The sequence below is a fragment of the Crassostrea angulata genome, chromosome 10 (genome assembly GCF_025612915.1).
Source record: "Crassostrea angulata isolate pt1a10 chromosome 10, ASM2561291v2, whole genome shotgun sequence".
Taxonomy (NCBI): domain Eukaryota; kingdom Metazoa; phylum Mollusca; class Bivalvia; order Ostreida; family Ostreidae; genus Magallana; species Magallana angulata.
The window spans coordinates 19,430,224-19,454,325 of NC_069120.1; the positions used below are offsets into that span (position 1 = coordinate 19,430,224).

The 24,102-nt window shown below is 33.7% G+C and overlaps 1 pseudogene; it reads right to left on the minus strand.

The window, feature by feature from the left end:
* Nucleotides 1-2,396: 2,396 nt before the first annotated feature.
* LOC128165337 (uncharacterized) lies at nt 2,397-4,848 on the minus strand (annotated as a pseudogene).
* Between the last annotated feature and the right edge of the window lie 19,254 nt (nt 4,849-24,102).

The following is a 24,102-nucleotide window of genomic DNA, read 5'->3' on the forward strand; positions in this document are numbered from 1 at the left end:
CTTTACTGTGAGAAGAAGTAGAGAAACTATGAAAAGATGTACCTTTCCAGCCTGAATTAAAAATATATTCTTTTTCAGATATAAAATGTGTCTCTTGTAAAAATACGACATCACAATTAATATCATTAACCCAATTGTATAAAATTACTCTTTTTTATAATTATTAAGTCCACGAGAGTTCAAAGAAATAAATTTCACAGACGTCATTGTTGTGTCCGGTTAATAGAGTTAGTAGAGAACGATTAACACGTGTACTTATCGATGCCTTGCTGCCTGGTTTTTACCGCTCTGGACATGGAGACGGAACGCGGCTTCGTTCGTCGTTTGTCCGCAAGACGCTGTAACAGCTTGCCGAACTTGTTCTGACCAGTGTCGTATAATTTAAGGTCCGCCCTGTAAAATGGTCCGGCCGGACCTTTAATGTTAACATTTAGGGTCCGGCTTTCCCCTATAAGAAAAGGTCCTACCCGTAGTCACTTATTAAAAGTTCTCTTAAAGTAATTATTCTTTTTGCTCCTGTACATGTATCTTAAAGATGTCTTTGTTTATGTAATCCAATCGGACATTTGCGTATCGTACATGTATGACCGTATTACTAATTAAATTACTTTTGGAATATTAAATATTGATAGCGGGTTAGATTTAGACCAATTGTATTAGAATCTGAAAAAAGAAAACCAGGAGTATTTTCACAATAATTTGCACACACTATTTAGTCCCTTTGTTTTTAAATCTCTTCCGGTGTAAATGTATTAACAGAGGGTTTCACGACAGGTGAACACGGGTAAAAGAAGCCCTGCAGGCATTCACACCTGTGCTAATCAGAATACACCCCTGAACTGTGAAAGAAAAAATATCTCCGCTGTAGTGTTCAACACAACTTAGATTGTCTTTTTAGCTCGTTCTTTGTTTAATTTTCAGTAGGTCAGGAACATATGATTATATACTAATAATTTATACTTCTCTAGGTAGATTTAACATTTATTTAGGAGTTGGATCTAATATTAAGGCTCAAGAAAAGGTTCACACGTTGAGAAAAACATGTTAACAACTGTCGTTAAACAATGAATTAAGTACAAGTAGTTATTACATATTGAACAGGTTTTGATGTTCATCTAAATTACATTTTTATTTAGGGAGTAGGATACAATATCATTGTACAGAAAAGGTCCACCCCATTGAAATGCTGTATGTAAATGTAATTCACAGTATTTTTACCCGATGACCTTTTATTTTAGAGGTAGGACCCAATATTATAGTTCAAGAAAAGGTCCGCCTCGTTGAAAGAACTGGTCATACATGGATGTAGTTTAATATTCATTTGATTCTTGTTGTGATATTTTTCACTTGATCTTCTTAATGTTGGAGTGGACATGAAATTGACTTCAGGGAAGCTTTTTTTTATTTATTCAGAGTAGTTACACATTAATTGTAAGTATTTAAATAATTGATTTTCATCGTAAGATATTTCAATTAAAGGAATGAGACTCGGTACATGTAAATATATATGCATTGTGTCCCTAAAAAAGATCGTAAAATTAATGTCATAGTAAGAGAAGTTACCGTAGTAAACCATATTATAATTAAGTTTTATCCGACGACTTTTTAAAAAATGTGACAAAGGCCTGAAATCCATTGCAAACGATTGTCCGTCTCATTTAAATAATCTTAAAATATTGAGCTATGTTTTGGCTATTTGTCTGACGGTATTGATTTTCATCTAATGGCCTTTTTAGTCTTTAAATTGGGGGAGGGGCCAAGAAATGCATTTCATAATGTTTATATGATACTTGTGAAAAAAAAAATTAATGCTATATGTGGGTGTAGCAGGCAGAAATCTAAAATAAAAGAAGATAGGGGAATAAGAAGTTCTAAAAATGACACTATTTGGAGGTTTTGACACGCATACACCAGTTTAAATCAACCTATTCCAAATATTTAACATATTTAAAGTTACATTGTTTTCAATAATTTAGAAAGAAATAATGAGATGTGTTCATATTTTAATTTTATAGTATCTTATCTATCCTCAAATAGGCAATTTACACGCCTTATTCACCCATCTTCTTTTACCGGGGTGTCAACATTTGCCTTTTTCACACAAATATTTTCTTTTTAAGAAATTTTTAAACTGAATCACCTTAAATTCTTTTTTTAAGATACAAAATGCTAAGACAGCCGAAGAAACGTGGCTCTTTGCTAATATTACATGTGTTTAATTTCTTATGAACAAATCAATTCCTTTGAATACTCCCCTTCTTTGATATTAACAAAGGCAAAAGTTTGATCCAAAAATATAATTCTAGAAAAAAGGATCAAAGAATTGAACAGTTTATTATAATTAGCATAACTTACACATGTGCCATAGTGCAAATAAATCAAAGTACTGAAAGTACTGAAAGACGGTGGCGTGAAAAGTTGGGTTGGTTTATCAAGATGCTACTGTTGTCTGATTTCTTTAGGTATGGTAAAACAACAAAATGAAATCAAGAGGCAAATGTTTATTGAACACATAGCTAGGTTTGATAAAAGATGAAGAACTTTTAAATAACAATACAGAATCTTGTATATTTGAGAGTATATCAGTTTGGAAAATAGAGATAAACAAAATAATGGAAGTTTATGTATTATGAGATATATATAAAGAATAATTAACAATATAATGATTTACACAAAGGTTTTTTATTTTGGTTATGTTATTAGAGTGGATTGGGAGAATTAGTTTTTCTAAGATGAACTGAATGTCAACTGGTATATTGACAATGGCAATGAAAATTTGGCACAAATTATTTGGCAGTATGTTCTTTTCATATTTAGAACATGTACACATTTCAAAGAAAGAAATGGATGAATTGTAAAATGGCATGCAGAGATTATAGTCTGTAGCGTATTTCGTGATCAAGTTGCAATACATTTCACTTATCTTTCAGCAAGATAATTATTGCTTAGATTTTGTGCTGTGTATGTAAACTATAACTAAACTACTAGAATACTGAGTATGCATCAAGTAAGGGTAGTATCAGAAACAAAAAAAGTAAAGTATAAACAAACATGTTCTATATATAAACACACTATATATCTATGTCAAAGAAATAACCATATGTGAATGTCTCTTATAGACTGAACAATTGAGTTATATGGTTATGAAGATGAAAACAACAAAAATACAACTAAAACTAACAATATGCATCAAGTAAGAGTATTACTAAAATGGGAAAAGTAAAGTAAAAACCAACATAATTAACAGAAATCAATCTGTATATCCCAAATGAAGATTGGATGAAAGGGTCATATGGTTTTTTGAAACAAAAACAATAAAAGTAGACTAACTATCAAAGTTAACAAAATTAATTAACTTGTATAACCACTGTGTGCATGCAAAGTTAGAAAAGCATGTACCGGTATTTCTGTAAACAGTTGCTGTTTGCATTTGCTCATTAAATATTTACAACCAGAAATTAAACTAAATCTATATACAGTTATGGCATTTCAGAAAAGGTAAAAATAAGGTCAGTGAAATATTACAAATTTAATAAACCTGTTTGCAAATGTCAATTTGAAGAGATGTCATGATAGCTAATCAATAATCATACTGACTTTTTTTTATAGTAATTTAACAGTTCTTACAAAAAGTATTTATTTTGATATGGTTCGAATGTAGGAATGTTGGCAAGTGTTTATAACAATTCAAAGGAAATGACTGTTGTGCCGTTGATGACAATCTTCACAGGGAAGAGAAGTTTGTCAACAATCATATTTTCTAGCTGTTGTAAGTTGAATGTTCCGGCTTCTTCCACATATCTTTGAACTTGGGCACGAACCATGTCCAGATCCACAATAAAGTCTTTATATATGTCATCTTCCTTGACACACATTTCACAGTGGGTGTCCGTCATTGACAGAGCTTCGACATTTCCGGTTACAACCATATCTTTAGGTTGTACAGCCTGAAACAATGAAGTATTCATTCGTTATTATACATTATATGCATAGCTGATATTTTTTGGCATGATTAAAGTACATTATTTTTTTTCCAATCTTGTGTAAATTTACAATAAACTAGTACTATGCTTGGATTTTGAATACATGTAAATGCAGTTGAATGTATCAAGCTATTGTTACCTTGATGGTGGTGTTTCTTGTGGAGTTGAGACTCTTCTTTCTGAGCCATTCAGATACAAGACAATGAGTAACTTCAATGTATTGCCCTATCTTCAAGTCTTGTTCACTCAGCTCTCTCCAAAGAGTTAGTTCCATTGTCTGTCCATTCTCTTCTAAGGTCAATGCTCTAATCTTAGTGTCCTTCTGGGCAACTTTCACTGTTTTGATTGCTTCATCCTGCAAAGAAAATCAATTGAAAAGTAAACTATAGGGGTATAATTCAATACAAGTACAATTGTGTTTAATTTCATTTGATTATGAATTATAATTTTAGATGATTTTTAACTTTAATATCAAGTTGAGTTACGTACACGAATAATTTGCCCTTGAACAGTCAGGTTTTCTCTAACAGGCGATGACATTGCATCCTTCAAGGTTTTTGTAGGTGATGGTGGCATGATTATGGTAACTGCTTTAAAGATTCTGGCACTTGTACAGCTGGTCCTGCCATAATTTTTGATTGTTTGGACAGTACAAGTCGACTTCCTTACACAATGAAATTTCTTATTTGTAGGGTCCTTCCGTCTTTGATAGTTGGCATTTTTGCTTCATCACTAAGAGTGACAAGCATGGCCTCAGTTCCATCAGCAACACTAAAGTTCAAGATAGAACCCTTTTCTCCATTTGCATTGGTAAAGGTGGCCAGGTTTGATGGCTGTTGCTTTAACCAAAGCATTGGGATATGGACGGGAATCTCCTGACTTCATTTTTTGCAACTCTGCCAAAGTTTTGTGCAGCATCTGAAATACAGAAATAAATTAAGAGTCTTGAAGAATGTCTATAGATACTTAATATAATGGTCTTGTACGATGGTAATAGATTTACAATGTTGAGTATTTTAATATTGCAGACAATTGATTATTATTGTTTTATATTTTGAACTCATTATGCATATTTGTAAGAGGTGAGATTGGTTTAATTATTATGTGTTTTTTTTAGCTGAAATGCAGTAACGCGTAATATAATAAGTTTTTAAAATGGCAAATACACAACAATGGGTTTATGGTCTGAATAATATGATTCCAGAGTAGCACATGAAATTTCAGCAGAACTATTTAAGTTGGTATATACATGATCTAAACAACTTCCATAGTCAGTTGTAGAACTATGCATTATTTGTCTGATATTTAAATGTTTCAAATTTGAAGAGAGATCTCTTTGGGTAAAATAATCTATGTTTGTATCACCCATAATAAGAAAAGGTTGACTAGTATCTAATAAGTTCAAGACTGAAACCAGAAAACAACAAATATTGGTGATGGTGGCAAACTTTGGGGGACAATATATGAAAATAATTTGATCAAGGTCACTGTTTTTCATAAGTGTTGCCTTTACTGTTTGAATGCCATTTAAAACTGCTTTTGACACATTGATCAGTGGATATTTGGAGTAAATAACTGAACCATAAAATGGCCGCATTGTATGAGAGGATTCTTCTCCATCAAAACGATAAATATGAAAACCTGGTAACAAATAATTTTCACTGTTGTCACTTGCTTTTAATCTGCTTTCTGTAACAGCTACAATATCGCCTGACAGAATGTTTTTTTCCGACAATAAGTCACTTATGTGCAAATGCAACGACCTGCTGTTGTGATATTTAATTTTCAAATCTGAGGTTATGTTTTCAAGAATAGGCAGGCAGGTCCACAATGCTGCATGATTTCTCATACGTTCCATTTCACAAACAACATTTCCTGAAACTCCTATTTTTTCTTCATTTAGAGACAAAATGTGCAAATCTTGCAGTTTTCGGACTCTACTTAGACCGACATAATGAATGTGATCTAATTTCCTTTTTCCTAAATCTAGCACAACATTATTTAATGTAGAACCCTGTGCTTTATGTATTGTTTTTGCACATGCTAGTCGCAGTGGAAACTGTCTTCTTGTGACATGACAGGATTTGTGTCTCCCGACTGTGAACTTTTTAGTCACTTCAAGAATGGGTGTCCAATCTTTAGAGATATCGTCAGAATACAGATTACAGTATTTTTGTCGTGCAGAAAATCCTATTACTGGGTCATCAAATAATACCCATACAATACTGCACCTGTTTGAACCTATTACTCTGTAATCTAATTTCTTCACTATGCATGGACTTCCATTTGTTAACCCATCTTGGACATTGATATTGATGCAAACCTCAGCAGGTAAATCGGTCACCAATTGCAATTTTTTAAATAGTCCCATGGTTTTAGATGGATCATCAGATACTTGAAGGAGTATTGCATTTTTTATTTCAGAGGACACATCTCCAGTAACAGCATCAAGTGCCGTCACAATACATTTGTCATTTGAATCTGCTTTTTCATATGCTTGACTATTATGAAAATTTACCTTGACATTGGTTGTAAACAAGTGTGGAATTGAATTTAAATTTTGGATTTCTTCTGTGCAGATTCTCGTTCTCAGCACGTTTATATCATTGTCATTGTGCTTTCCTTCTCTTAGTCTATTTAGTAATTCAGCAAAGTTTTTATCTTCTTTTTGCCTCATAATTTCTGTTAATTCAAAGACTCGAAACAAATCAGTCCATAAATTTGTTGCTAATGGTCCATAACCTTCAGTGAGATTTTCAAATATCCAGCCATCAAATACAGGTTTAAGCTGGAATAAATCACCAATAGCTATGATGCTAATACCTCCAAATGGAACACCTTTTGCAAAAATCTCTTGCAGCCTTAAATTAATGTAATTGAACATTTTATTTCCTACCATCGAAACTTCATCAATAAAGACAATTTTCAAGCTGCGAAACTTAACTCTCATATTGTCAAGTTGCTGTACATCAAGAGGTTTGTACTTCAAATTTTGGTTTGCTGGAATGCAGAAAAGAGAATGTATAGTTTGCCCTCCTATGTTGTATGCAGCTTTACCTGTTGGTGCACATAACACCGCCTTAACCTCATCACATTTCTCTGCTACACGTTTGGCATAATAACGAACAATTGCCTGAAATAGGCAGGTTGTTAACAAACTTTTTCCCACACCAGCACCACCTGTTAAGAAGCAATGAATTGGTAGATCATTTGTTTTAATCTTATGAAGTATGTGGTAAAAAAATATTTTCTGATTTTGATTTAAACTTCTTGCAAGGAGTTTATATTCCTTATCACTCAGCATGTTTACTGATATATCATCATTCTCCACTTGTTTTCTGGCTATGCCTAAATCAAAACCTAAGTCATACTCCATCTGTGCAAATTTTGGGTTAAAACAACCATGATCTAAGCACAAGTTTTCATCTTCTTGAAAGTCAATTTCTTCATTATGTTGTACTTCTGCAGCAACAATATGATCAACATCACTCAATAAATCATTCATATTGTTTTCAACAACGTCAACTACACCCCTGTCTGCTTCATAAGGCAATTTGTTTTTCTTTATTTTTTCCTGTTGCTGATTAAAATGTGATTCAAAAGAGGTATGATTTCCAATTAGATCATTTTCTTCATTTCTCCATGGATAAAACAACATGAGTTGTTCTCGGAAATAGTTTTCTGAATCTTGTTCCTTGTTGTATCGAACATATCTGATAACTTTTTGAGTTTTCCTTAGTTTCAAAATAGAACCATCTTTCATATGGTATTCTTTTTGACTATTTGAATTGTCTTCATCACTAATTGACACATCACTATTGTCTTCATTCATTTCCTCATATTCATCCTCTGGTAACAACTCTTCAATATTGTTCTGTTTTTTGTCTTTAGGAGGTGGCACAACATCAAATTTCGACACAAAATCAGCTAAGCAATAGTTCTGCAGAACACCTGGCCTTCTTTTATAACGTTTTATCCAGTTGTCTGACTCAATATTTGTTGAATTTTCTGGCATATCTTGAAGAACTTCAAGAGACTTCAATAAAAATGTGCGATTTTCTGGATCACATGTATTTATAAATACAACATTTCTACTACTTGATTGTAATGGCATTTGCAAAAGCAAATATGCTGCCTCTTGAGCACATATTTCTACATGTGTGAGGAATTTGTTTCCAATTTGTCTTATTTGCTGCTTTAAAGATAAATTTCCCTTCCTTGCCTCTTCACAAGCATCATGAAGTAAATTAGACATTCCTCTCTGGGACTTCGAAATATACGACACAATATATGCTGCACAAGCATATGCATCAAGAATGAACTGCACATCTATGTTAGCTTCCCATGACCTCAACAATATCTGATTGTATGGGTTTATTCTTATTTCTGCAATGCTGCGACGCAAAAATACCTTCGGAGACTTTAAAGAAGACCGTATTGCCAAAATGTAATCTTCCTTTGTCAAATTTATCATTGTCAAAAATTCATCAAAACTAATTACATTGCACAATTTAGAATCATTGAGCAGTTCACATACTTTCCTGTAATTTTGCTGTACATCTGCATTCTGATCAAATTTGTCCTCCTCCAATGGTTCTAAAATGATGGTTTCTGGCATTGGAGGCAAAGGAAAATTAAAACGACAAATATTCTTTCCTGCTTTCTTGCATGTTCTAGCATGCCTGTGTGTTTGATAATTGACAAGTTCCGCAATATTTTCATTTTTGAAACAAGTGGAATGCTCATCAATAAAGTTTTGAATCTCTTCATTAGTTGACTTTCCATACACAGGTGCATTTTCTATCCAAAGAAGCAAATGGATGTGTGGAGATCCCCTTTGCTGAAACTCAACACGAAAGAAATGGTCAACAATTTTTCCTAAAGGACTGCAGTCACCTTTCAAAATTTTGGACATAAATATCTGAAACCTATGGCTAAAATATCTCGAACAAGTTACTGGATCTCTTTTAATGAGTTCACATTTCTCGATCCAAGTCAATTCATCAACATCTGACTCAGTTAGTTCTGCATTGTTCAAACTTTTGCTCAATATCTGAATCAAATTTTTCCATTTTGTTTCTGCAGCTGAGAAAGAACAAAACCATGTTGGAATACCAAGCTGTCTTATCATTGCAAAAACATCTCTTTTTGCACTTTCCCAATATGCTGGTGATCCTCTTAATGTTCTCAAGACTCTATACCCTTCATTTAATTTAACAATGTTATCAAACGAAGTAGGATTCAAAACATGACCAGCTGTTATTTTTTTGCCTTCGCTTTTGCACTTTCGCATTGCAAGTGTCACTTTGTCCTGAATTTGCTTTATCTGTAATTTTTTTAACTTGAAAAAAAGGTTTGGCATTGAACATGCTGCTCGGCGATCTTGGGATCTTAACTCCCATTTGCAAATTGAACTGTAAGTAACTGGCACCGTACGATTTTTGTTAGACATTCTTCTCTGACCACAGTATATAGTTGGAAATGCTAAATATTCTGCATCTGGATCTTGATACAACCCAAGAGGTGTTTGGTTTTCACCTGGTGCAAATGACATTGTCTTATTTAATGATCTTACATCTGCAGGATGCAGCAACGTGTCTGTATTTCCAGTAAGTCTACTTTCAAAATTTGGATCTTCTGTCCGTTCATCAATATCATCTTCATCTTGCAAAGAACTGGTCTCATTTTCCAATTCATTTGTATAAGATGTGTTCTCACAACTCGTAGCATTTTCACCTGATTTTTGCTCAGTAGCATAAAACTCTCTCTGTTCTTGTAAAATGTCCCAGTTTTCTCTTATTGATATCCCTTCATTTCGAAACAATTCACTGTTTTCTAAAAGCCACTTGAGTGCATTCATACATTTGTTTGGTCGTATAGCCTCATACAAAACATGGTGCTTATAACTCAACTTTCTTTTTAATTTCACTTGAATTGTTTCAGTTTCAGCTAACGTCCGTGGTAAAGATTTGACAGTAGTGTTGACATCTGAAGGAACATTAACAACATTCCCACGTAAACTCTTTTGTCCTCCTCTTGGTTTTTCCATCAACTGCATAAATGGAATTCTTGGACTAATGAGACGCTCTTCCATTTCAGTAATATTTAATTCGGGAGGTTTCGGGGGAAATTCTAATCCATTCACAACTGCTAAAGCTGGTATTTTACCAAGTTTTAAGTACTTCTTACAAGTATGACAAATCCATTCTGTATCTTTTGCACTTTTGATACCTTGCAAACATGTGTGTGCTATATCTAATGTATACAGAAACTGAGCCTTAGAAACACCATCCCTAAACCAAGTTTGTGTACAGCAAGAGCAAACAAATAATGGACCTTCCTTTACTAATTGTTTAAAATTCATTACTGCAATTTCCTCAGTTTGTTCAAGTCCTTCCCTTAAAGGGGTCACATTAGAACAACTTGAAACATCATTTTCAATCTGGCAATCTGAATTGCTACTTATTTCCCCAACTTCTGGTAAATTTAAACTATCAACATAGTTTTCAATAACAACATTTTGGGTTCCTCTCTTATTCCAAACATCATTATCCATTTTTTCAGTTTTCCCTTTTTTTCTTAATGAATGATCTTGACATTTAGGATTTCTATTCTCATTATGTTCTGACCAACATCGTTTCCTCGACTGTGTTCTATTTACTCCTAATGACAAGTCACTTTCACTGCAAATGCGTGTTACAGGTTTTCTTGGTTTGTTGGAAAGAGTCTTAAAACAGAAGGCATTGATTTCATACTGCACATTATCCAAACTAATGCAAGACAAAGACATACACAGATGTCGTAGAAAATTGCAAAGAGCTTGAAAACAGTTGTGTATTGTCATAGTACACTTTCCATCAGGGTCGCAAAGCCCATCATTTCCTCTATTATGAGCATCAAACACAAAAAATCTGTCACCTCTTTGTTTCAAAGCTATTGCTGCTGAATGAAAAATCAGAATACACGCATCATATTTTGCAAATGACATATTCAAACTGTTTTCTAATGAAAAACCAACCTCTTCTCCCACAGTTTGTGCCATGTTGCCAAAATAACTCTGTCTGACAAATGATGAAATATATTTATTTCTAAATTCAATGTGATTTGGTAGTTCAGAAGCTAATAAAAATGAGTTTGATTTAATGATTAAATGATACAAAACATCTCCAGTCTCCAAAACTGAATGTAGATCATGTTTTGTGAAAGATGCGTTTTCGTAAAAAAAACAAAATAATAGAAACATAAAACTGTTTGTCACACATTGTTTTCCCCTTGAACTGATTGGGAAGATTTCCGCACATTGAGAATGATCTGTTTGTACAGTTAGTTGTTGTCTTTCCACACTTAAATTTTGTTGTTCGGCCATATTTTAAGAACTGAAATATCAAGTTATCTAAATACTCTGGCTTGAAACTATAATTAATTAAACATATTTTTTTGGACACTCATTGTAGCTCATAATATATGTATTTCTACTTTGAAATTCTAAATCAACTAAACTTTTGAAGTCTATGAGTATCAATTAAAACAGCTTCTTTCAGTTAGTATTTTACGTTCAATACAATGAAAGTGCATACATGTATTAATTAGTTTTGATTGTCAAATTGTCGCACTAGAGATGTGTTATGCATGAAATACATAAAGTAGTGTCTCTTCTACTAAGATTCTCAATCTAACTCTCACACAACTTTATCAAATCCAAATGCTATTGTATATGTACTGTCTGTACACAAAAATCTTGTTTTTGTTCAAATGATAACCTTCTGAAGTTCTAATTTCAATCAATATATGTATTCAGTTCTTTATATGCTCATAAATCTTCATTCATATTCGTTCCAATTCACATTTTGCTTGAAGTAAGTTGCTCATATTGTTCTCAAATTATGATAATGTCAGCAAGTTTCTCATTCTGTACTTATATTCTGAAGTTAGTGCCAGTTTGTGCTCAAAGGAAGTCTCAAAATGATCTCATTTTTCTCTATGAAGTTTCTCATTTTGTTCTCAAATTCTCATGTTTGTCTCAATCAAAGTTTCTCATTTTGTTTTCAAATTGATAAGTTGATGTCAATTTTCTCAATAAGTTCTCATATTGTTCTCAAAATCTCAAGTTTACCAACATATATATACATTGAACAATTGTTCAAAAAGTTCTGATTTTCTTCTCAAGAATCAAGATAGTCTTAATTTTAATAATCAATTACAAAACATTTTAGCACCAATAATTTTTTTCAATAAATTTTTATGATTTATTTATTTGAAATTAATGATATACACGTAATATCAAATGAAAAGTTAATGAATTTCCAAAACAAATTACAGAGTATACTATGGCGAACGAACCCGATACCAATATGGTCGACAGATAGCGTGAGTAAGCTTGTACGCCCTAGATGATGATCAACTCATGACTATCAACAACAACGAAAATATAAAACCATGAATAAACAAATCGAATCTTTTATAATAGCTGGTCTGTCCACACGTCGATCTCTTTACATATACTAGGCTTTATCAAAATAGACAAGAAATCTATTCAGAGAAAAATATCCAATATGGCCGATTGATAGTAAAAAAACATCAGTAGTCTGAATCCTACTCTACATGACTATCAGACGAGGATAATAGCGAGCGCAGCTCGCCGGCGCGCAGCGCCGGCGCGAAGCGAGCTCTACCGGCAAGGCGTGTGTGAATAGAAAATTCGGACTAGTTGCACATTCATTCAACGGATTTTTTTGGCGTCAGTAAATCGGACCAGTAATGCATCGTTTTAATCGTCCCAGTAGTTCCCTGTAATCATGGCAATTTTTATCACTTCACACTCTCACGAGAATCAGCAAGACAAAACAATAACGATGTAAGCGACATACAGTCAATGTTACCTCTAAAGTTCACCTCAGTACACTTTCAATCAAAAATAATCGTGTGACGTCACAAACGTTTACACATTGATCCGATATATTTTTTCGGAGTCAGTAAATTTTGACCCACAATTCATAGTACCAATGGTTTCCAACCTCACGCTCCAACATCACGTTCTCCCGAGAATCAAAGTAAAACCTTTGAAAAGCTTATAAGATGTGTAATTTTAAGAACATCATGCTTTTTAAGTAAATAAAACAGTATACTTCGCATACTTTTATTTCTCAGGGGAGTTTTAAAGAGTAAGACGACACTTAACCAACGTCAGCTTTGACGTCACAATAAGCACTGATAAGGGGAAATTACTCTAATTGAAGTTATTGTAAATCTGCTGAAATGACCAAAATCCTCTTAAAATCTTGCAAAGGCTAAGATAAAGAACAGCTGACGAATAAGGACATTTCTTCAGATACAGGAAACAGTTGTAAATTGCACTAATTTGGATGAATGCTCACAAATATTTTATTCACTATAATTACGGTAATTTCCTGAAACGCAACGTTATACGTAGCAGCGCCTTTTTTTAAAGGGGGTGGGTGGGTGGATGGCAGCCTCATCCAAAAAATCTTTGCAAGCAAAAAGAAATATAAATCATGAAAATTCTAATCCTTTAGCTCTTTAGCAGTTCAATGGTTTCTTTATTTTCACTTCCATTTATTACATGCGGGGGGGGGGGGGGGGGGGGAGACAACACCATGTTCTTTTAACATGATTAGCAAATATTTTTAAGCGTAAATTAAAAATAAAATTAAACATTAATTATTTTTTTTTAAGTGGAGGGGCAAATCCATGGTAAGTCGATTTTCTATGTATAAATTGACAAAAATGAAAAAAATTTTAGCATGGGGGGAGCTCTATGATGAGTCAAGTTTTATATGTAAGTTTAAGAAAAAATGTCTACTGCAAAAAAAGGGGGAAATCAATCAATCAATCAATCATAATCACAATCACTATAAAAGAGGAGATTCAGTGCAATGAATATTTATATATTAAAATCTTTATTATTTAACAACATTGTATCTGAGATTAAATTATTGTTCTACATATAAATAAATTATAACAAATCTTATAAACTATGAATAATGAAAATTTACTGAAAAATAGGTATGTTTTATTTTTTGGCATTCAAATTTCACGTTGTTAATTTTATTTTATTAATTTATTATAATTAATTGTTTGATCACATGCTGTGCTCGCCCCAACGGTCGCACCGTAAAACATATTAAACAATAGATACCTATATATATATTCAAAAGAAAACAAATTATTCACCTCTGATTCGCTTCTCTTTCTCCACGTGGCTTTGTTTATGTTGTTGTTTTCTGACCTCTGGGCTGACTTCTTCTTTGTGAAAATGTCGAATGTCAGGATATATTCTTACGCATTATTTTCATTTATTAGGAAATGTAAGATGCAAAGATATTTTATACTTGCTTATCAATATTTATAACAATAACTGTTTGAGATATCTGAAAACAAATATAGACTTGTAAATTCAACAAAAACACTACGATATACTTTGAACTACTTTTCTACGCGCAATATTTATAAGGATGTAATACAGCTCTGGTTGAATACCTAACCCGACTCGCTTAGCATCGTTAACTTCATGAATATTCATAAGCATTTACTTTCAAGTCTTTTTGTGCAAACCTTTACCATTTATCAAATAACTTAGAAATTTTGTTTACTTTCAGGTTATGAAAGTTGTATAGTATTATATCTCTACCATTCTGATATATCAACTTCTGCGTAAACTTGATTATCACCTCCGCACATTTCTGCCGCTAGGGGTGCCATCATGCATACAAATGAGCTACTCGAGCGACGATATTATACGGTGGCATATATGCCACCGTCTAAAAATAGCAATAATACATACCGCTTGCAGGTATCGGTATTTAACTTAATTGTAAAAAATATTTGATTTTGTAACGTGTCACGTTTTTAAGCGTGTATCATATTGGAAAGATGTGCAAAAAGAGGACGTATAAAATGTCCATTGTTTACATGATTATTTCAAACAGTCAAACACCGGAAGTTGTGAACCCTTCAGGGTGGTGTGTGTGTATATAACACCTGACTAAAGCCATTGTTTAATTAGTGACACCAATCAGTTTCATTTCCTGTTTATATAAGATCTACTGGCAAAATTAATGTTGAAATAAAAAAAACCCAGGTTTAAACTGTTTTTTTAATGTGAGTTTTAACTACATGTAAAATTATGTATTTTAATTTACACTTCGTGATGGATGTTTACAAAATCACCTGGGTAAGTACTCCTTTTAAAGAATTACAAACCAATACCACTTATTTTATTACAAAATACTCGAAATTGAAAAAAAAAATACAAATTAAAAAAATATACACCGGACCTTTTATGTTAGGCGGACCTTTTCTTATACGGGCCGGACCCTTTTAGACCAAAGGCGGACCTTAAATGTTAACATTTATGGTCCGCCCCGGACCATTTTACAGGGCGGACCTTAAATTATACGACACCGGGCCATGCATCTGGAGCGGTATGAGCGGGTTTTTCGGAGTCCAAGCCGGTGCCCCAGTAGAGATCGTATACGGAGTGGGCGAAGATGGTATGGGGCCTTGAGGAAGCTAAGAGATCATTCATTTCCTTTAGCTGATCAATCTTTGCGCATAATATTTTCTCCATGACATTATCAGCTTCATCCCCCACCGTGGGGTGTTAGTAACGGTGTTGCTGCACTCCAAAGCTGACTTGGCATCTCGAATTTTGTCTGCAGCCACAAGGTTGCCTGTACGAATAGCTTTGGTTAGCTGGTAGGCCTGCTCTGCAGATTTGAAGTTTTCTCCAAATACTTTAAGATCGCATGGATGGAAATTCGATAGCACGTGTTTCGCGCCTTGGACGGTAGCAACATTTTTTGGATCTGCAACAAATTTTGCGCAAACGCTTGAGCCGGGTTCATGTCTGGGTTTTTTGCAGGCTGCGCAGCTTTGCTCATTTTGACAATTACGGGTGTAGTGGTCATTTTTCCAGCATTTTGTACACATGACAGTAGGCTTGTCAGGATTAAGCCCAACACAGTAACTAAAGCATGGTAGAGGTTTTGATGTAGGCTTAATATATATATAAAACGATTGCCATTCAAAACGCTTGCATTTTATTGTTTGCAGGGATTCTAATTTTTCATATTTGAGCTCACTTTTTGGATGTGCTCCTAACTTTGACAGCATTTCAAGGATGGCGGAGTCATCAACTGAGAGGGGAACCCCGCATATCGTAACTTTGAGTGATTCGCCACTGGGATGTTCTAGGCCAGCGGAGTAGGGGTTCGAGTCAAATACAGAGATGTGGTGGTTTTTAAAGTCAAAGCCCTCACACAGAATAGAATCTCTACTTTGTTTATCAGTGAAATAAGCTGGATGCATTTGATAGCATCAGCACTAACACAATGACTGACCGCCTCAAGAAGATTGAAATTAGAAATACGTTCGTTCTCTTCTTTGTACAATTCACCATCCTATAGGGCCCTGTCACACCGAGCTGCGTCACCACGGCGTGTTCACGGCGTTGTAAAATTCGTTGAATCGACGTAGGATCGCAAGGAAAATTCAGAAAAAAATGTACAGTTTTATTTGAAAATTTTACAAGTGGAGTCGTCACGGCGTCCTGACGGCGACTGGGGCGTTTTTACGGAGCTCCCACGGCGTGTAACTATGTTTCCACGGAGTTCTATTTGGCGGTTAACTGTGCTTTCGTTGAGTCTCCGCCGAGTGCTCAAGACGTGCTTGGCGTTTTTACCACGCGTCCACGGCGTGCTCTGCGCGCTGACTGCGTGCACAAGACGTTCTTTACTTCTTGGTTGGTACAATTGTGTAGGGAACAAATAAGAATTTACAACTAGTAAATAAATGATTTAAAAAAATTATGAAAAGGTACATTGTAATTAAAACATAGTTACTTCTAAACAATTTGTGAAGGACAAGGATTAAACTCTTAGTAGTCAGCAGCCATTTTCACAAAAAATCTTAAGATTTAATATCTTACGAGAAATCTTAAGTGCTTTTCACGAACGCATTCGTAACAGGTTTCACTTAAGAATTTACTTACGAGTTATCCTTTCCCTAACAACGACTTGAATTCACTTAATAATTCTTATAAAACAGGAGAAACATATAAATTTAACCAACATTCTCATAAAAAAAGATGCAAAACTGAAATTATATACCACTTACATCGAGTGAATGTGATGTATTAGAAATCAAAATATGACGTCACAATCACATTGTGTGTTTAGTGTGACGTAGGAAAATCTTACGAGAAAAAGCCGTAAAAAGAACTATATATGATATTAGTCAAATTTGGCCCCCATAATTCGCTATTTTTAAAATGATTCAGGTACCTTAATTTGTCTTGTTATCTTATAAAAGAGTTGACAAGAAATATGTTTTTCACCTATTAATTTGAATTATATGCACTCACTGACAGTATATGACGTCAGAAGTGACGCTATTTTTATAATTCAATCAAAATCAATCAAAATTTTACTTTTTTCTTACCTTTTTTCGAATGGGAAATATAGAGCGATTCTTTGAACAAGAACGAACTTTTTGTCACTTATAAGTATTGGAAAAATACATCTTTGGTGAAAAAATTTTGTTTGTTCAAGCAGTCGCTCAATGTTTCCTTAAAGAAAAACTGCTTCAAAACAAGCCGTTTTATGCTACAAATGAGAAAATGGCAGGAAAAGGTAAACTTTGTGATGTCATATTTTTAAATTGTGGGCACCAAAATCAAAATGAAAATTATGAAAAACTTCAAATGTATATTTGTACAAATAAAACAAATAATTACAGTAAAATGTCAATGTTCATTTTAGGGGGCCATTTTAGGCTCAAACCATATATAGTCCTTTTCGGAGAATTTATTTCAATATTTGTGTATTATTTTTCAACAATAACTGCTATATTATGCGAAATAACGGTATAATGCGCTATAAAACATTAAATTTTGCTGCTTTTCCTGTATATTCGACATAATACGATTATCATTTACAGTTTTGAAATATTTACGAGAGAATATACATGTGCATATTTGTATAATGTAATTCTTACAGATTTCATCCCTGTAAACGTCTTTTAAAGAGAATTATGAATTGTTGCTGTCGGCCATTTTGAACACCATTTTGACCCAATAACGCCATTTTTGTAAAGGTAAGCGTATATCGTCAAACACAGTATACCCTAATTAAGAATAAAACATTTTTGTTGGACCGGACTATAATTGTTTCAATGCTTTGTTTCTTGTTAAAAAACTTAAATAGAAAGCCATTTTTTCTCAACCTCTGCAGCTGTTCTACCGGGCCCAACACCCATGGCAGTCAATGAAACTGCAATGTTTCGCCACGTCCGGCTTTTCATTTCTGAAGTCAGCGAGGGTCCTAATTTTCCCCTCAATATCTGCTTATTTTCATCGACTAGGTTTGTTAGTGCTAGCGTTTCATCGGCATTCCAATTGGGTTTTCTTTTCGTCTGCGAATCCATTGTTTTGACTTTTTCCCGTCTGCTAATTCACGTCACAGTCTTAACTTTTTTTACCTCTTTCACAAAAGAGCGCGTTTGTAGGCAAGGAAAATTCCGGGAATTTGTAAGTGTTGTCATGGAGCTTTGACTTAAGTACATGAATTTCTTAAGTTTATACTCAGTTAAGAATTATGTTTAGTATTTTTATGAATTTGTTCTTAAGTTTTTTTCTTAACTAAGAATTTATTTAGCACTTTTAAAGTGCATTTTTTAAGAAAAATCTTAGAATCTTTATGAATCCCAGCCCAGGCCTTAGACCATTTTAAATCGCCATTTTGAAGGAAAATCCGTACTAGCTAGCATATTTCTTAAGACTCAGCATGTCTTAGTTATATTGATCAACTTTGTTGGACCAAATCAAACTTGTTGGTCTCATGCTTTTTTCCGTTTTAAGAAACTTTAAAGAAAAAATATGAAATCTGGCTGTCCGCCATTTTGACATAAAAAGCATCGCTTTAGTGGAAACCAGCATGATTCCTCAGACTTAGCACGTCTTATTTATGATTTGAAAATTTATTTAAAAAATTATAATTGTTAGTTACTCGCTTTTTCACCATTTAAGAAACTAAAGGAAAAAAATATAAAATCTGAATGTCCACCGTTATGAATCGCCATTTTTTTTAAAAAATAATTTACGACATTTTCTTGAAAATGGTATATTATTCCTGACTATCCACACCTAAGTTTTGATTAAATACTTAGCTGGAATGAATATTCATTGTTTGTCTCACGCTTTAGGTCCATTTCAGAATATAAGACGAACTAGACACGCGAGCAACGAGGAGGTCTTCCGTCTGATTTTAGAATTTGAGATATATGTTCGATCTTGATTTTGCTATTTAACAGCTAAACATGGTTTAGAATATAAAACCAGGGTCTTGAGATATCTGAGAAAAAAAGTTTTAGGGACCAGTCCCTTATCTCCTTATTGGAGCCGCTGAACCAAATTTTGAAGGTTGCATTTTGTAAAGTACATCATTTTGAGCATCTTTTCTTCTACACTGCATTTCAAAATATTTTCCTTTTTGCGATATAGGTGGTCATAGTTTATGAACTCTTGACCCCTAAAAAATCCTTATTGCATATAACACATGAATAAATCATTATATTACTTGGATACATAACTGCAAGATATTTGCTTGTATAGCCTTTCATTAAATTTACCTCAGTAAAGAGCTACAGATGAAAGATTTTAGAGCCCTTTAGTTCCCTAATTTTAGGGGCCAGCCCCTTTTTCTTGATATCAAATAAAAGGTCATTTAAATCTCAACACATTTAGTTCAACAACTGTTTAGAAATTCGTTACCGTTCTTGAGATATATGGGAAAGAACGTTTTAGGGGCTGATCCATTAACTCCTTATAGGGGCCGTTTAACGAAATTTTGAAAATTGCATTTGATTTTATACATCATTTTGAGCATCTTTTCCTCTTTACTGCATTTCAAAATATTTCCCTTTCTGAGATATTGGTGATCAAAATTCTATAATTTTGGCCCCTAAAAACCCCTTATTATGTAACACATGATAAAATCATTACATTGCTTGGATACTTAAGAAATAAACAACGTTATTTAGTGAACATGGCGTTATGAATAGCAATTGCTCTGTTGGCATATTCCATGATGCGCGCTAGCGCATCATGGGAAATATGCCAGCAGAGCAGTTGCTATTCATAACGCCATGTTCACTAAATAATCGTTGTTTATTACTTATATTTGCATTTAACCACTCGCAAATGCCCTGTATTAGCTTATAGTCCTTGACAGTTAGCTATTGCATCAAAAATAAACATTCAGACTGTAATGTATTTTAATTCACATAGATTTGTTAACAGAATCAATGAATGTTATAACAGTAAATCTTTTAAAATGTTATTATAAGACAGGTTTTAATATTAAATACATCATTTTATGGAGTTGGAAAAAACACATGATGTATCGTATAGTGGTTTTTATCACATCCCAATATACGGTGGATATCACTCATGGGATAAATTTTTGATATTCCACTGTGTGTTCTTACGCCACGTGACGTCATAGTTAATCATTACGTAGGTTTAGACGGTTGATTGACGTAGAATGAAAAAGTAAATAATTAATTCAGTTGAGGGGTGTTGAGATATAAATTTGAAACATTTAATGTTGTTTCAGTTATTTGTCATGATTTCATAAAAAAATGTTCGAAAATGAATGTCTGTTTGTTAAACTTCAAGGAACTTTTTTTCCATGCGTAACGTTGTTGACGTGTTGTAAATAATATGTTGTGCGGCTCACAATCACAATTTTTACAGAAAAAGTTGGGATAAAAAAAATACTTGGTAAAACATGTGATAAAAAGAATCTCTCATGATTTGCGATGGTATATGATTTTTATCCAACTCGTTGTGTGTTTTCTATCCCCTCGCCAAGGCTCGGGGATAGAAAACACACAACTCGTTGGATAAAAATCATATACCATCGCAAATCATGAGAGATCCTATATAAATCTATAACGTCATGGAAAAGTATATGACGTCAGACCTTTATGACGTCATAGTATACAGACGGAGCAATTGCGATTATAGAAAAATAATTGCAGTTCCTCCCTATAGACTTACACTGGGAAAGAACAATGCATATGCAAATATATAACTGTAAGATAAACATGTTTGATTTTATAACTGTTCACAAAATATCCCTCAGTAAAGGGCTACAGATGAAAGACTTTAAAGCCCTTTGGTCCCCTAATTTGGGGGGCCAGCCCCTTTTTCTTGATATCAAATAAAAGGTCATTTAAATCCAAACCCGTTTAGTTCAACAACTGTTTAGAAATTCGTTACCGTTCTTGAGATATATGGGAAAGAACATTTTAGGGGCTGATCCCTTAACTCCTTATGGGGGCCGTTTAACGAAATTTTGAAGATTGCATATTATTTAGTACATCATTCTGAGTATCTTTTCTTCTAAACTGCATTTCAAAATATTTTTCCTTTCTGAGATATTGGTGATCAAAATTCTGGACTGTTGGCCTCTAAAACCCCTAATTATGTAGCACATGATAAAATCGTTACATTGCTTGGATATATAACTTTAAGATAAACATGTTTGCTTTTATAACCGTTCACAAAATATCCCTCAGTAAAGGGCTATAGATAAAAGACTTTAAAGCCCTTTGGTCCCCTAATTTTAGGAGCCAGTCTCTTTTTCTTGATATCAAATGAAAGGTCTTGTAAATATAAACTTTTTTTGCATTACATGTGTTAACAAAATATTTTTCAGCAAAGAGATAAACTAAGAAACCCATGAAAAATTACGACGTTTTTTTAGTCTCAATTTTCGGGACCATGCGAGCTTTAACGCCTTTTGAGCATGACAAATATGATTGTCAAATTGCACATCTACAATCTCTTGTCTACAATCCCTGAAAGATTGAACTCAATATCTTTTACCGTTTAGGAGGAGATCCCTGGACAAGCCGATCCTCTGAAAATCGCTGAAAACGTCATTTTCTCAAGAACGGAAATGACGTCATCAAAATAAAAAAAATGTATATTAAGTTCGGATTAATATCTTTTAGATCTGAAAGTTTCACGAAAATCGGTTCAGCCATTTCCGAGAAATCGCATGCACAAATTTTGTAAGAAAAAAAAATAATAATAATGGGAAAAAAGAAACCGAACGAAAACAATAAGCTCTTCCGTTGGAAAACGGAAGACCTTGATTAACAAAATGTTGTTATCCGCCATTTTAAATCGCCACTTTGACCCAATTAACCACATTTGTGGAACGCCAGCATAATTTGTAAGACTCAGCACATATTAGATATGAGGAAATACTATTTTGGATCAATTCATTAAAATTGTTGTAAAGGTTCAAGTGGGACTTCAGACTTATAGCATCAGTTTTCCCTGATTATCAGTTTGTCTGGTCCTTCATATTGTCGCGAATTATATAGAGTGACTCACAGATAGCTAGGTCGATGGAGCAAGCTAGAAATATGGTCAATAGGTTAGCTGAAAAAGAGGTTTTAGCTTGTGGAGGGAGAAAACTAAGACACCCTCAGTTTATTAGCGAACCCCATAACCTCTACAGTTCACTCATCTAATTTAGGAAACTACTTCTTTCTGAACAATATTCATATTTTGTTAGGAATGGGAGTAGCAGACACTTTCCAGTTTCATACAATCTGGAAGTCAAACTCTGTCAACATCTGAAGGGTAGAATATGAATATCTATGTTTAGGAGTTATGGCTATAGTGGTGTAGATTCCCACCCCACCATATAACGGTGGACTGCCTGAATATTGTGTAACCATATTTACACATTCATTCAGGAAGCCCAAGTGGCGATCGAAATCGTCACCTTCTATTCCCAAGTTTGGACTATGATTGTTGACGTTGAATGTTGTCATGTTGAAAAATTATTGTTGGTTTGATAAAACATAGACTCTCAGTTCTTTCAAAATTACCAATTTACAGACCCTGAAACGTGCTACTACACCAGTTGCACGGTTCGGTTCGTTACGCTTTATGAACGGTACGGTTCGCTTTGTGAACGGTACGGTTCGTTTTGTGAACGGTACGGTTCGCTTTGTGAACGGTACGGTACGCTTTGTGAACGGAACGGTTCGCTTCTTGCACGGTACGCTTTGCTAAAAATAGCTGCACGCTTTGTGAACGGTTTGCGCGCTTTATTAATGAGGTAGGCGTGGCCTGAACGCTTTGATTTTTCTCCATATAATTTTGTTTAGTTTTTGCCCGATCTACTTCAGCAGGGTGGTAATTATGACAAGAATTTTTCTTTTTTTATATGATATATTACAAAAGAATTTCAATCGATCTATTTAAAATCAGAGCGTCCATCCGTTCCCCCGTTTTCGATACGTTGCGTGAACCGTGTACTCAGTGACAACTGGGAAGCGGGGGTAATTTTAATTTTGATCAGTGTGTTATTATTAGTATTCAATTTAGATTAATGTAATCATTCAGATAGATTAAAAGAACTGTTTGACTTTAATCCAATATATTTGTTAATTTAGCGAGCCTTCGATAATTTTACAAAGCATCTTTTTATTTATTTTTATTTCTATACATGTACTTGAGTCGAAGTCATTAAATACTTCTAATCCATTTAGAATTGCTATAACAAATTGCCCCGACTTTATTCCGATATTTTGTTAGTTTAGTTTCCTTTATCGTTGTCTTGATTTTCGGCTAGTTTTTATTATTCATAATTCGTATGATCATTCTTTATTGCGTACTACTGTAGTACTATTGCCGATCGCCGATTGCCTTAGTGAATAGACGATGTAAAATTAATGGATAGATAAGAAATCTTGAAATCAAGTGTTATATAGTTTTTTGACACGAATTTTTATTCATTTAGATATTAATTCTATGATTTTCTGCACTTGTTTGTATACATAGATCATACCTACATCTAACCCGTCATCGCCTCTCTTATCTGAACTAAGATCGCGTGTATAGTCAAAATATGACTATTAGTTTTTGTTTTTCCGTTAAACTATATACATGTTCATGTAACATATTTCATACGATATGTACACAACTGGATATACACAACAAGTCAATAACTTTTATTTATATAATAGCGATATTTATCATTCTGTTGAACAAGTGTCCGCTCTTCACTGTATGCAT